Source organism: Lynx rufus, unplaced genomic scaffold (assembly GCF_022079265.1).
Source record: "Lynx rufus isolate CCGP_SWC_20201006 ecotype Redwood Valley unplaced genomic scaffold, mLynRuf1.p SCAF_8, whole genome shotgun sequence".
Taxonomy (NCBI): Eukaryota; Metazoa; Chordata; class Mammalia; order Carnivora; family Felidae; genus Lynx; species Lynx rufus.
Window position 1 is genome coordinate 95,899,351 of NW_025814896.1, and position 14,296 is coordinate 95,913,646.

General features: G+C 39.8%; 1 protein-coding gene across 7 annotated transcripts in view; it reads left to right on the forward strand.

The window, feature by feature from the left end:
• CTNNA2 (catenin alpha 2) overlaps window positions 1-14,296 on the forward strand; it is a 966,176-nt gene that overhangs the window by 435,837 nt on the left and 516,043 nt on the right. The gene's annotated exons all lie outside the window — the stretch shown is intronic.

Genomic DNA, 14,296 nt, shown 5'->3' on the forward strand with positions numbered 1-14,296 from the left:
CGTGAGGCTCAGACCTACAAACTGTGAGATCATGACCTGAGCCAAAGTGGGATGCTTAACCAACTTAGCCGCCCAAGGTGCCCAGGAGATATTTTTATGTAGTGGTGTTTTGAAGGTTGTACAATGATATAAACTTATAACTGTACTGCTACCAATAACATTTCACCATTCAGTCATTTAATGACTGTTTATTAGGATCTGTCCTGTCCCAGGTACTATTGTAGGCACTTAGGATGTCAAGCTGAGAGAAAGCTGAAAACGGTACGTATGGCCCCTGCTCTTGAAGAACTTAAATTTGAGTGATGTCAGATACACTATACACAAGAAAGAAATATACAGGGGCGTCTGAGTGGCTCGGATGGTTAAGGATCCGACTTTTGATGTCGGCTCAAGTCATAATCTCACGGTTCAGTTCATGAGTTCAAGCCCCTTATCAGGGAACCTGCTTCAGATCCTCTGTCTCCCTCTCTGTGCCCCTTCCCCACTCGTGCTAGTACTCTCCCTCTCTCTCTGTCTCTCAAAAATAAATAAACTTTAAAAAAAAGAAATATACAATATAATTTCAAATAATGATGAATATTTGAGGCAAAGTTAATAGAGTGATGTGATAGACCAGGGATTGGCAAACTTATGACCCATGGGGCCACATCTGTCCTGCCACCTGTTTTTGCACTGCCTGGAACTAAGATTGGTGTTTATATTTTAAAATACTGAGAAGAAGAAAATTTCATGACACATATATATTGAATTCGAATTTTGGTGTCTATAATAAAGTTGTACTGGAACACGGCTATGCTCATTCAAAGGCAGAGTTGAGTAGTTGCAAAAGATATCATAAAATATTTATTGTTGGGCCTTATAGAGAAAGTTTACTTATCATTATGGCAGAAAGCAATGGGGGTATAATTTGACTAGAGTGGATCATCGTTATTATTGTCATCATCATCATTATTATATGTATCTTCTAGCTGAGTAACTTCTGATAAACTGCTTAACTCATCTTTGTCTCATTTGAAGTGCATCAACTTCAAAGTCCATTCCTGCTGGATTCTTTGACAGTCCTCTCTCAGTTATATTTGTTCAAGCACAGAAAGTTTTTATTCTACCCAGATTCTCTTTGCCGCCTACCTACGTTTTTGCATCCCTCGTTCTGTGGTCAGACGGTGTGAGCCAACTGATGTATCAGTCTAAAGGAAAACATAATTAGGAAGGTAAAACCATTACAAAAAAGGTCATTTGCTGAACCAAATATGAATTTATTTTGGATCACCTATTATTTGGGATTTTCTGCCTCAGTGCTCCTGCCATTAGAGAGCTAATCAGGAAGCGGCTGCGGCTGGGACTGGAGCAGTGTCTTACATGGGAATTTGGTAAAGGCTGGCTGGTAAAATGATTAGCCTGATGCCATCCATCAGAGAGGCAGTCCTGTGCAGCTGTCAAGTATTGAGGTGTGCTTAACACAGATGTTGGAGCCTTCTTCAGGCAGATTCCCAGGGCAAGGAATATACCACATTTTATCCAAGAGGAAAAACACTGAAAGAAAATCACTTAAAATTGCAGGAAGTACATCAACTTCATGTGCAAATTTAGAGATGTAGCTCTCAGGCTTTGGGGTACAAGTCTGTTTATACTCTTAAAAATCCTCACACAGGAACAATTGTACATTCAACTTCTAATGACTGATATAATAATTAATGGCAAGCAAAGCTGCTTGTTAAAGCGTTAATCACAGTAGCATTGACATACATTGGGAAAATAGCAATAAAGACATGGCAAGAGCTATTTGCATTCAGTAAAGCATTCTTACTTCACATATGGATTGGAATACTCACTTCTGTAAATTGCAGATCCCCTAGGACTGTGTAGTCAATGGATTAGGAGTCATCCATCTGGATCAGGAGTTGACAAACTACAGCTAGAGGGCCACAGCTGGCCCTCTGCCTGTTTTGGTAAATAAAGTTTTATTGGAACACAGCCACACTCAGTTGTTTATTTATTGCCTGTGGCTGCTTTTGCACGACAATAGCAGAGTTGAGTAGTTGCATCACAAACCATCTGGCATGCTAGCCAAAAACCTTTAGTCTGGAAGAAAGTATACTGACCCCTGCTGTAAATTACTGTTTCTGCAAGGACAAGGATGGTATTTTCATGTATTTAAAGCTAAATGTGTCATGGACATAAGTAATATCTGGTGAGGAGTAAGAAAGTATGACAAAGATGTCCATATTCTTCTGGAAGAATAGAGATGGAGAATATTTTACTTATATACATGATTTTTTAGCCTCTAAGGATGCTATTTATTTTAACCTACTTAATTTTTGTTTTCAGGGCAAACTATCTGAGTGTTTATCACTGTTTTATTATCTGCATCATCAGATGTTTTTGAGTACCCCCTTTCTGACGAGCACTGGGCGAGTATCCAAGAGCTTCATAATTTGAACATATAGAAAATACTCTCCTCTACATAACTTGAATGACTCTTCTTTCCCCTAGGTATATCTATCTTTTCCTCCTCATTTCTCAGAGAAGATGGAAAATATCTGGTGATGTGTTTTGCTTGAAAATTATTTCAGATATATTCTTTAATGCAATAAGAAATAGGTTCCTGAATGGTAAAACAATGTTGATTTCAGTAAATCAAATCCAGAGTTCTATCCAAGTGTGTGTGTGCACATGCGTGTGTGCGTGTGTGTGTGTGTGTGTGTGTACATACCTGGGGCAAATTATTATTATACTCATTTTTAAAACCTGAATATGCAGTCTCAAATATATAGATTCTGCTAGATTTTGCTTTCATAAAGTAGATTTTCTTTATGTATTCTAAACTCTTCACACAACACATATTGTGGTCATACCTACTGTCACCAAAAAACTTTCCACATTTGAAGTAAATCGGAAAAGACAAAGAAGCTGCAAAAATTCTCAGTACAGTATCCAGTTAGAGTAACACACTTTATGAGAGAGGAGGGTGGGCACTAACACCAAAATTTAGGAGTTCTGCAAGAGTTTGCATTGCACTGGGCTCCTGTAGCCATTAGCCATACTTCTCACAGGATATATACTTGTAACCTGCCTGGTTAAGGGTTAAGGGGTGGCTGATACTTGGGGGCAGAGCCAAACACCACTCTGCCAACAAGTTTGCTAAGATGCCTGAAAGTATCCTCACACACAGCCTGATTTTTGCATCATGGTTTCTATCAAAAGTGTCAGTTTGCATTTTTATCTTACTAAGAGAAGCCTTGCTGAAGAAATATGTAACTGAGCTTTGTGGTTGACCCTGTGTGCTTCAGAGAACTGACTGATCACATAAGGTTGGCACTATTGGAAGCTGTGTTTACACCTTGGGAAATGGTCTTTTCTTCCAGAGCAGCCTGACAAAATGAAGGTAATAAGTGGCTAGGATAATGAGATCAGTGTGCGAGGTAGTGGTGGGTGTCATGGGGCCATTGATATTTACACACACGATTTGTTAGATCATATAGTAGGGATCTAAGGCCTGACTCAGGCTTCATGCTTTGTGAGCTACCAGTTTCAATGCTCTTTCTGTTTCTGTTAAGGCCTTCCCTCTCTGTGTCGGCTGTCCTTTATTGGCCTGAGGATCACTCATTCATTTACTCACTCAACAAATCAGTAAATGTATTTTCAAGGTGTGATCGGGCGTGCTGTAAGATGCTATGTGTACTTAGACTAATTGGTTGAGAGGGTGAAATCTACCCATAAGAAGATATTATTTGCCTGAAACTTGAAGAAATAGGTGTAGACCATGAATTCCACTTTCTGAAGACTGAACTGTTAGGGAAGTGAGATTCTCTGACCAATTGTTTTCATTCCCAAAAGGCTGGAACAGAAAATACCAAAATTAATCAGACTAATGAAAGCCAGATGGCAATCTGAAAGCATCATAATGAGAGCGCAAGGGAGACAGAGAAAAGCAACTGTTCATGAACATGGTGTACACTAACTATTTGGGATTGGTGGAAGACATAGATAGCTCATTGAATGGTATGTCCTGTGGAGGACACCACCCCAAGAGACAGAAGAGCATATGCAGAGCACAGCCATGTGAAAGGACATACGAAATACGTTTGGATTGTTGGGGGAAATGTAAAAAGATGAGGGGGCTTCTAGCACCTCAGAAAGCATTCTGGAACCCAAACCAGTGACCAGATTGGATCCTGACTCTACAACTTAATTGCTGCAGGACCTCTTCGAACAAGTAACTTAACCTATCTGTTTCTCCATTCAGTAGGGATGTGAAATAGGATATCAGTCTGCCTATAGTGCCTAACACATATTAAGGACTCAATATGTACTTATGGTGATGATCATGGAAAAAAATGTCTTCTGGTATGGAAGAGAGTTTAAGAAACATTTTCTATAAAGGGCCAGATAGCAAATATTTCAGCCTACCGACTAGCTACAGACTCTGTTGCTACTACTTAACTCTGCTGTAACAGCATGAAAGCAGCCAAAGATAATGAATGCATAAACAAATGGGTGTAGCTGTGTCCCAAGGATACTTTATTTTCAAAAACAGGTTGTGCGGGGCGCCTGGGTGGCTCAGTCGGTTAAGCAGCCAACTTCGGCTCAGGTCAAGATTTCGAGGTCTGTGAGTTCGAGCCCCGTGTCGGGCTCTGTGCTGACAGCTCAGAGCCTGGAGCCTGTTTCAGATTCTGTGTCTCCCTCTCTCTGACCCTCCCCCGTTCATGCTCTGTCTCTCTCTGTCTCAAAAATAAATAAACGTTAAAAAAATAAAAATAAAACAAAAAACAAAAACAGGTTGTGGGTGGATTTGGCCTATGAACTATAGTTTACTGACCGCTGTTTTAGAATACAGAATTTTTTCTGGATGTTATGTGTTCATATGAGTTACAGGATAGCATGTGGTGAATTCATTAATGGCTCCCACTGTAATAGCTGAGGAAAGACTGACACATTTAGATTTCAGAACTTAAAAAGCAAGCTCTCCGGAGAGAATGGAGGAGTTATCAAAGTGTATGATTGTGGGTGTGGGGGGATATAGTGTATGTTAGTATTAGTAGAAGTGAAATGAATCTAAAGGCTGCTGACATAGTTTAGAGACTATGAGAACTTGGGATAAGATTGGACATTGGGAATAAAAAAGAAAAGAACTCGGGAGACCATGTGTTTAGATGGCAGCCAAGTGTCTTCTTGGGTGATAAAAAGAATAACTACTGGAGAAATAAGCTTGGGGAAGATACTGTATTCTCATAAGGAGATGGTGACTTGGTGGACCTATCAAATAAGTTTTCTCTGGGCACCTGAGTGGCTCAGTCAGTCAAGCATCTGACTTCAGCTCAGGTCATGATTTCACGGCTCATGCTGACAGCTCAGAGCCTGAAGCCTGTTTCGGATTCTGTGTCTCCCTTTCTCTCTGCCCCACCCCTGCTTGTGCTCTCTTTTTCAAAAATGAGTAAATAAACATTAAAACAAATAAGTTTTCTCATAGGCATCTTGAGATTCAGAAGAGCCAAAGTCTGTAGATACAAATGTAGAAAGCATTAATGAATGACTAATCCAGTCCAGAGGGGGAGTTATAGAATAATGTGTACAAGCATACTTTAGCTCATACTTTATATATTGGCAGTTCTGGAGATTATGAGGAAGAAATTTTAAAATTTTGGTTCAAATCTATCAACATCAAAGAAACTTTAACAATATTTTTTAAATGCAATATTTCCACTCTGAAAGTGTCAACTTTGAGTTAATCTCAAGCTGTTGAGTCCCTTATCTGGAAGAGTCTGGTAGAAGCTAAAGATTGCCAAGAAAGTATCTTTATGCTGGGCCCTTAAGCCAGACAGAAGGACCTACTTTGTGTGAACAAGTGGGGAGTAGGAAATAGAAAACAAGTTATACAATACTTAGACTGTACTTCTTTAATGAAGAACTTTTATAAAATAGCTGTATTTCCCCTTGAAGGTGTATATTGTACATAAATACCATCTGTATATGGATGGTCTCACTGACATACCCACCTAGGAGTTCCCTTGGTTCTTCATGAGTTCTTATTTGGTGTATTTTATCCAGTATAAATGGCTCATGTGTGTTTGTGTGTACACGCACGCAATGTGTCCCCAGCAACTGATTCCAAAAATGACTTGCTGAGATGCACAATTCTGGCTGTGCTGGCAGTGATCTTTGATGTAGGTGGATTTCTGCTGATTTTTAGAAAGCTTCATGCCCCAACCCCCTGTGAAATCACATCTGGCTTTTCCAGGCCAGTTGGCTGGAGGTAAGGGTACCATCTGGGGCTTTGGAAAATAGTGAGTCCAACTGGTCCACTGAGGTGATTGAATAGGCAATGTTGATGGTGCTGCTAGTCCTTCTCACTCCCCCAAGAACTAAGTCGAAGGCAAGGTTCCAGATGAGACTTTGGCCCCAAATCCCACAGTTCACGTGTCTTATGTAAGTGCATATCTGTCACCTTGCCTCTGACTCTGTAAACAGGGACTGACTATAATTACCATTACTCACCTATTTATGTCTAGTGTCTAATCCTAGCAATAACCTGATGAAGTTGGTGTTATTTTTGTCTACCCTCATTTCTGAGAAAGCGGGACCTATAGAAGGGTTGTTACACAGCCCCTAAGTGGAAAGGCAGGATATAGACAAAAGTTAACAGCCTGCACTCTCAACCAATAAGACAGGCTCCTTTTCCTCTCATTTAAAATTACACATTATAGAAGAATTTGTTTCATTTTTACTTATTTTAAGAACACATCATTTTAACATTGATATTGTTTTGCTGACCAAAATCCGACCTCAGATGTTTAATTTTACCTGAAAATAAACATTTTTCTAAATCACCCTCTATCTTGCAATTGTATCACTTCATTCAAAATAAAAGTGGAGAATCAATAGTTAGATAGGGATACCAAAGCCTTCTAGGGGAACTCATCACTGACATGGAGAAAATCTAGGCTTTCTGAGGTGGTTTACAATGGCCTGGAGAGAAAGTTTCCCTTCCCAAACAGTTCTTTCCAAACTCTGCTTTTCCAAATAGCAGAAATTAGAAACTTTATGAATTGGCCTTACATTTATGCCTCCTTAACTTGCATGAAGACATGATTTGTTTAGTTTAATAAGACCTTGATTGCAGGTATCAGCACACAAGCATTGACTGAAACTGGGTTCTTTTTGGTAAAATGCAAGCTGTGTGAAATTCATGGAAAATACAATTACGTTCTAATTTACTCAATGCCACTGGCTTTAGTTAAAGTAGATCATATTTCAATGAAGTAAATTCATGGTCCACTTTAACAAAGGATGTAGAAAACCCAAGAAGGAACTTCAGTGTTCTTCCTTTGAATATTAACTCAGAGCGTGGTTAATCTTTACCAGCTATTTACCAAAGTTTCAGGGCAAAGCTCCTCATCCCTAGTGGTGAGGCATGCAGGACCCCCGCCAAGCCAGCTTGTCAGCATCTAAGCTCCAGCAAAGCTTGATTCAGGGGCCCAGAGAGGGCATCTGCATTCACTGTTTTTCTCTCTAGTTCTTCACTACCAAACATCTCTCCTGTCTCTTCACCTATCTCTTTGTATTGTCTGCTTCCTAGGCTGGATCACAGGTAAAGAAAGACTCAGTTACATGTAGACACAATATACTACTTTCATTTTTTTTTTTTAATTTTTTTTTCAACGTTTATTTTATTTTTGGGACAGAGAGAGACAGAGCATGAACGGGGGAGGGGCAGAGAGAGAGGGAGACACAGAATCGGAAACAGGCTCCAGGCTCTGAGCCATCAGCCCAGAGCCCGACGCGGGGCTCGAACTCACGGACCGCGAGATCGTGACCTGGCTGAAGTCGGACGCTTAACCGACTGCGCCACCCAGGCGCCCCTATACTACTTTCATTTTTATGGGATCTGATGCTTTCGTGGGCAAGCAACCTGAAGCCTGACGTAGGCAGGATTGCAGTTGTCCTGGTACTGTCATCCAAGACCCAGCCTTTTTCCAACTTCCATTCACAGGCTCTGGTCTCAGGTTTGGCTCCTCATGGTGGCATAATTAATGGCTGATGCTGCAGCTGCAAGCATTTTATAGAAGCTAAGAATATTTGGCAAAGAGGAATATCTCTGTTACTCATCTATCAGGGAGTAATTCCTCTCCTAGAATCTATGGCTACCACCCTTACACATCCCATTGCCTGGATTGGGTCACATGCCTATGATATGGCAAGAAGTTATGCAGATGGGTGGGTGGGGTGGGAGAGACAAAGAGCTGGCAGGTTCTTCTATCAAAGCATCTGGGGGAGGACAATGAGATGGCTAGAGAATGGTTACTGGATAAGCCAACACTCGTGTCTGCCATAGCATTCAAGGTCCATCGTTAGCTTTAATATGTTCTTGTAGCCACGAAACTCTTTGGCAAATGAACTTAGAGGCCAAAATCACTGATCTCGTTGCCTTTAGAAATGTATTAGTCAGTTGATGTTCATAAATAAGGGCACATGAAGCTCATGAAATATAACTGTATTTGCCTCTATCAGAGATTCTTTAAGCCTTTATGTTTTCTAATACTCAATGCGAAATGACTCAGAATAATGTTTAAAAGAATTGGAGACAGGTAGTCATCTATAACTAAATTTTTATATGCTATAAGGGGAGGAGGGATTGAACGTTCAGTCATGGGAGTACTGTGATGACAATTCTTAATGATATCTCCAGTGGACCATGTAAGTCAATGAATTTAAAGTGCAACAGTTTCTGCTAAACAAGGTTAAAATGTGGCAATGACTGACTATGTTTTAATGTGCTATAAGGAAATTAAGAGCCTCTGGCACTCAATAAAACACTAGCCTTTGATTTTGACTGAAGTGCCCATTACCCACAAAAGGTTTAGTCAATCACTGTGCTGATAACACAATGGTAAATTGCTTAGGGCCCTACACTGCTGAGGAGGACCATTTTTAATCCCACTCTCTTTCTTGAACCAGACTAGTGTTTCTCAGTGCTTTTATAATAGTCATTTTAATTTGTCATAATTTTTACTTCCTTTCACAACTAAATTGATTACAGTCAGTAGGCTTTCATTCATAAAGAATAATAGCTTCATATAAGTTTGCTTAGCTTAACATTTGTAAATGATTTTAAGTATACATTTTTGTGAGTATGTAGAAGTCCACTGTTTTATTTCTGTTCTAAGAAATAAAATGTCATTTCTGGAGAGTGATATACAGATTTTCCTAATATACCATGGAAAACTCCTTTGGGATACCCTGTGGTCTAACAAGGAGGTGGATAAATAGAAATAGAAGGAACCTTCATTCTCATTGATCCTAGTCTCTCTTTTTATAACTGGTAAGACAGACTTAGAAAATTTTGTTCCAAGATTAAGACTTATATGGAGATTAGGCAGATGCCTTTTAGCCAACCCTTTCTAATTAACTTCCATGCCTGGCATAGGGCTATGGACATGGCAGTTGCTCAATAAATTCTTGCTGTTTAGATGAGTAGGTTATTTAAAGGTACTGTATTTGTGTTTTCTTTGGACACTAAAAAGTTTAAGGCAATGATTAAGGAATCACATCAGTCATGAATCATGATGGCAAGTAGGACAGTATAACTCCACCAGTGACCATATATTTCAGGGCTTCAGTTTGTATTGTTCTGAGGCAATCTTAAGGGCATATACCTAGACTTATCTATTTAATCAGGTTGTTTGTAATTGATTGGTGGAATGGTTCGTCCAGAAGAGGAACCATTGACATTTGGTTTAATTGCCTTGGAACAGTTTGTCCCATGTGCCTCAATGATGGGCATCTTGGATAAAACTAATAAATAAGTTGAGTATGCAGTGTGAGTCAAATGCCAGCTTTAGATTTTTTCCACATGGTCCAAACATGGCTAATGAAAGCATCTATTCTCTGGGGCATGTGGAGATCCAAAAGGTATGGCTCAGATTTACAGAAAACGCTGAGTGAAACCATTACACATTCTGATTTAGTTCAAAAGTCAAACTCTTCTTCAAGAGCAACTTTAAGGAAATATTCATCTCTTAAGTGAAAACAGCAGGCTGTCAAAAGGCAAGCCATTGTACACTGCAGTAAGACCGAAAAGACTCTTGCCTTTGAATTTCAGCTCTACCACATATCACTTCTATGACTTTGAATAAGTCACATACCTTCTCTGTGCCTCGATTTATTAGTATGTATAATGGGAGGGATCATTATTATTCATGTTACCCTCCTGACATGGATTTTGAGAGATGAAATAATATAAGTGAAAAATTCGAAAACAGTATAATACTTTGTAAACTTTAAGGAATTATCATTAACCTACAGAACCACACAGCAGTAAAAAAAAAATAAATAAAATAAAATAAATAAAGGATTGGTTATATTGGGTGGCTGTTTTCCATAGTAGTAGAGATCTAAGAAAAACAAACCTACAATAGCTGCCTCATTTTGAACTGATGTCCAGTGGAGTTTATTGATTCTCCCAGGATTCCATGGGCACTCCAACTTTTTATGACCTCTTCCTTCTTGATCATCAGGTTGCACTTATCAAAGATAACCTATAGGGATGGTGAGTAGTATAATTCTAAAATGAAAATCTAATCATGATGAACCTACTTGTAGAAGCTTACTGAATACCCAGTGTGTGGTCAACTTGGCGGGCAATAAATTTTCCGCTGCTCTGGAGTTTTTGTTAGTCCATGAGGAAGATCAGACGTGGCCCTAAGAAAGATAGTGATGACAACAAGAAAGCTCAAGCTGCACGCTAAATAAAGCACTGTTGGGTGGTGAAACAGAGGGGTGATAGACAAAGAGCCAGAGCAGGAGCACTCATTTCTCTGGGCTCAACCACAAACTCATAACTTTGGGCAAATGATTTAATCCTCCAGCTGGACTAATAAGAATCATTCAGGCCATTTGATAAATTCATGCATTACTGACTCGTTAAAAATTGAGTGGGTCTGGGTTGGGAGCTGTGAATCTCCATCAGTCTCTCCCTCCACTCCCTCAAAATTTCTACATGATTTCTACTTGCAGGCATGTTTAGGAAATGAATAACTGTCTGAGTTAAAGAAGAAAGAGGCCCAGTTAGATTGTATCAATCTAGATAAGATATAAGATTGGATTAGATTGATATAATCTAACTGGGCCTATTGTTTTCTTTGTAAGAAATGGAAGGTTGAAGTAGACAGCAGTAATTTTCCACTTGTTTTCAGAGTTTATCTGTTTTACATATGGTTTTCCCCATATACCCTTTTTTTGTGGAATGTGGCCCAAAGCTTTGCCCTACATGGTTGGGAGAGAGCTGTGGATAAAATCCTCACTCAATAAATGTCTGCTCTGTGAGTGAATTATAGATAATTACATGAAGATGATTAGTTACTAAATAATTACATGAAGATTATTACATAGTTCTAGTATAGGGATAGCCATAGATATCCATGTAAGAATTGATGTGTGTGTGTGTGTGTGTGTGTGTGTGTGTGTGTGTGTGTGTGTGAAGAGACAGTATAGTTCCTGCTATTGGGTGGCTTACAGTGATATTGAAGAATGGGAACTCACACCCAAAGAGTGATTTTGAAGACACAAGGAGAACATTTCTACTAGCTTCTCAAGCATATTCTAGAGTTATCTTATCAGCAGGTGCTTTCCATTATTTAGGAAAGCAAAGCTTTGCACTGTGTCTGTGGAAACTGAATTAATGCTAATCAGCTTCAAGTGGAATGGTCTAAATTCTATCATCTCTGATGGTGGAATGATGAGTATCCCACCACCACCTCCCTTCTGGGGACAAGGTCAGCTTGGTCTTGCACATTCTCCAATCAGCCCTCATGTGTGAAAATAACAGGGGAAGTCTTGCCCCATGAATACTTTCTACTTAATTACAACCTCAAGTTTCCTTTAACTGCTGTAGGACCTACCTTTGGGCTTTTCCTCCTCCAGTTTCCCAGCATTACTTTCTCTTCCTGCTATCTTCTATAGAATATGGAGGAACCAAGTTATCCCTATAACCTTCATGAAGGAAAACAATATAATGGAATAGGCAAGTGCTATACAGAATGGAGAAAGGCATGTTGTGAGTTCAAAGATTATCAGAACGGGACACAGAAGTAATGAAAAGGCAAGGAAGCACATCCAGAGCTTTCCTTGAAGAAGAGGGATAGCATCTGAGTAGTTAGAGACATAGGTAAAAATGCTCCAGGTAGAAGAAAGATTTGAAAGAAGACCTAGAGACATTAAGAGACTTGATATTCATTAGGGGTTTTCTGGAAACTGACCTGGGCATAGGTGAATGAAACTGGTACCCCTGAACGTGTACAGAATATGTTAGTGAACAATGGCTCCTCAAATCTGATTTTCTCATTTCTTGTTCGGAATATATTGGCCTTGCCCTGCTTTCCTTCCTATTTTTATGACAAAAGTACTCATAATAGACTGGCAAAGAGCTTTGAAGCCTGAAAGTGAAATAGCACTTGTGAAATAGTCCCCCAGAGAAGGAAAAATAGGATTTCACAAGGATGTTTTTGAACTTCTTTTGTTAGACATTTACACAGGTCCCATAGCTGTAGGGGGCTTGTGATGGTGGATAGCTTGCTCATCATTCTAGTTAAATAAGTAAAAAAAAAAAAAATCATCAGAGGAAAAAATAGGTGAGTACAGAATCTTAGTAAGCTGATTAGCTGAACTGAGTCCTTAGAGGAAGAAAAAGTGGGGCCCAGGTTGGCCACATTCATTTATATTTGGGCCCTGACCAAGGACCAAGCACAGAACAGCAGTGACTGTAATCCTTTATGGGCTGAAATAGGTGCAGGGTGAAGATGAATTAAAGGTCAAAGAAGCAGGCTCAGTGCTTTTCACAGGCTCCCCTGCCCTCTTCCTCCCATTTTCAACCAGACTGTTTAGGTTTTGGTTTAGAGCCAGCCACAATGTGAGACTAAGCTTGCCCTTAGTGGGAAATAATGTCACTGTGAGAAGTCTTGGTGAAATATCATGTTCCTATTTGAGCTTCATGCCTCACATCTATCTCTGGATTCTGTTTCCACATTTCCCAGTCTCTGCCTTCCACTTCTGATTAAAATTGTCCAGAATATCCAGTCACAGGAACCATTTTTGACTTACAACCATATCCTAGGGATGATGCTAGGTGCTCATGCAGCTTGTCTCATTGAATCCTCATCACAATCCAAAGATATTATTGTCCTCATTTTACCAGTGAAGACTTTGAATTGGTGAGGCCTTAAGGCCAATATCCCAACTTTATGTATCAAGAAAAAGATAGTCTTGGGGCGCCTGGGTGGCGCAGTCGGTTAAGCGTCCGACTTCAGCCAGGTCACGATCTCGCGGTCCGGGAGTTCGAGCCCCGCGTCAGGCTCTGGGCTGATGGCTCGGAGCCTGGAGCCTGTTTCCGATTCTGTGTCTCCCTCTCTCTCTGCCCCTCCCCCGTTCATGCTCTGTCTCTCTCTGTCCCAAAAATAAATAAACGTTGAAAAAAAATTTTTTTTAAAAAAAAGAAAAAGATAGTCTTGAAAGTCAAGAGAGAAAGTCCTAGATTTGGATCTGTACCCAAATATGATTTTATATTTCTTATAATATATACTCTCCATTAAAGTATCTTCTCATTTTCTTCCCATCACATAGTACACTGAATGCTTTGTCATACATAGTACAAGGAATGAGGTTTTCTAATGACATTGGTATTTGCTTCTGTACCCAGAGTTCTTCAGAACCAAATTCTGTTGAGTCTGAAAGACACAGTCGAATTGTGAATATTAAAGCTCAACAGTTAAATGTATAGAGATCCTATGTATTCTCCCAAGGGATGACTAATATCCCCTTCTTCTCTTCAATGGAATAAATGTATAGTTGCCAGGGGTCCCTCAAAGATGCTATCAGGCTTTGGACGTTAGCAAAACAAGCTTAGGAGCACATCAAGGTCACTGGTCGCTTTGTGGAAGAAGTTAAGCAGGGGAATGAATAGACTGAGAAGGCAAGTGGAGGAGCTAGGAGAGGAGCAGTGGCCAAGGCAGAGGTGAAATTAGCATGGCCTATTCAAAGGACAATCAGTGCTGATTTGCAAGCTTTGAAGAGAATACCAGAACCATTTCATACATTTAACAAATGTTTTTGGAAAGAACATCAGTGAACCAGTTTGGATGAGAACCAAATCTAGGTTTTGTCTGAAATGATTGAACTGAGCAAATCTGGGACATCAAAATTTTAGAATTTTAGTTCTGTCATTTGGCGCAAATGACATTCTATAGTAGAGGAAGCTGAAGTGTCAAGAGGGAAGTGAGCTTAGCTATGTCATTTCGGGTGACAA